Source organism: Athene noctua, unplaced genomic scaffold (genome assembly GCF_965140245.1).
Source record: "Athene noctua unplaced genomic scaffold, bAthNoc1.hap1.1 HAP1_HAP1_scaffold_244, whole genome shotgun sequence".
NCBI classification, from domain to species: Eukaryota; Metazoa; Chordata; class Aves; order Strigiformes; family Strigidae; genus Athene; species Athene noctua.
Window position 1 is genome coordinate 42,501 of NW_027437709.1, and position 1,594 is coordinate 44,094.

The following is a 1,594-nucleotide window of genomic DNA, read 5'->3' on the forward strand; positions in this document are numbered from 1 at the left end:
GGCCGGCGATTGATCGTCAAGCGACGCTCAGACAGGCGTAGCCCCGGGAGGAACCCGGGGCCGCAAGTGCGTTCGAAGTGTCGATGATCAATGTGTCCTGCAATTCACATTAATTCTCGCAGCTAGCTGCGTTCTTCATCGACGCACGAGCCGAGTGATCCACCGCTAAGAGTTGTCTGCCTTTCGGCACCGCCCCGCGCGCGCGGAGGGGCCGGGACCGCTCCGCAGAAGCGGCCCCCTTCTCGGACGACGGACCGCCGCCCCACCGACCGACCGACCGCCCCCCTCCGCACGCGCGGAGGGGGCGCGCGACGACCGGCGGGCGACGGTCGCGCCTCGCCTCAGATGACCGTACCGACATCACAACGGAGGGAAGGAAGGGAAGGGTGAAACAAGCTCCGAACGGCAAGGGCCCGGGGAGCCCGCGCTCCCGACCGACCTGGGGAAACAACAAGCACCTTGCTCGCTTCGGAGGCGGCCCAGGCGCCCGGGCTCGGCCCGGCCTCCGCACGGAGGGCCGGCGGCGCGTCCGACCGCGCGCCCGGACCTGCACCCGCCTCTCGCTCGCGCGGAGGGGGGAAACCACAGACGCTGACCGCCGCGCGGGCGACCAGCGGGGGCGCCCCGCTCGCGCCGCGCGCGCCTCCGCGCCGCCCAGCGCCCGCGCGCTGCGACAGCCGGCTCCTTGCCCCCGTGGCCCCGAAACCCCGGCTCTCGCCCCGACGCCGGGAACGCCCGCGCGGCGCCGCCGCCGCACCACACCGGAGACAGGGACGGACGGCCAACCGCCGGAACCCGAGACGGCGACGCGACGCCGCCGCCCGGCGCTCCGCCCGACCGCCGCCCGGCCACCGCACCGCCGCGGCTGCCCTCCCGGAGCCGCCGCCGCCGCTTCTCGTCTCGGCCCCTTCCGCAGGCACGCGCCAGGCAGAAGGCGGACGCCGCTGAGCCGGAGGCGACGCCCCCTCTCCCCGCTTCCGCGCGGAGAACGGGACGGGGAACGCCCCTCGGCCGCCCACCCGCCTCGCCTGACCGAGACCGGGAAAGGCGACTGCGAAGCGACGGGCAGGACCCGGGACGGGACAGGCCACGCGGCCGGCCACCGAGCGACCGCCGGCCGGCACGCCGAGCGGCGGCGCCGCCGCCGCCGCTCGGGCCCGGGGGCTGCGCCGCCCCTCCCCTCAGCCGGGGCGGGAAGGGGTGGGGGTGGCAAGCAAGGAGCACGAAGCCGCAAGCGCGCCGCTGCGCGTCCACGGAGACGCGGCGGCCCGAGCAGGCCGCCCCGCCCGGCGAGACCCCCGACCGTGGGGGAATCGCCATCGCCCCCGACGGCGAGAGAGCCCGCGCTCCCCGCCGGGGGGGGGGGAGGTTCCCCTTCGCGTTTCGAGGGCGAGGCAGGCCGGCTGCGGCCGACCGAACGCCGCCGGTCTCGCCGCCGAGACCGGACCGCGGAGAAGGGGGGGCAGGGGGGACACCCCTCCCCGGCGCGGCCGCCCGAGGGGACAAAAAGCCCACGGCGTGGGCGGCGGCCGCCATGGCCAGGGCCTGCACGAGAGCGACTCCCGCCCCTGGAGGCTCAACCGCCGCACACGGC

At 77.1% G+C, this 1,594-nt stretch overlaps 1 non-coding gene across 1 annotated transcript; it reads right to left on the reverse strand.

Moving 5' to 3' along the window:
- Positions 1 to 21: 21 nt before the first annotated feature.
- On the reverse strand, positions 22 to 174 carry LOC141955447 (5.8S ribosomal RNA). The gene has a single exon (XR_012632563.1). It is a non-coding gene; the product is annotated as a 5.8S ribosomal RNA (ribosomal RNA).
- Between the last annotated feature and the right edge of the window lie 1,420 nt (positions 175 to 1,594).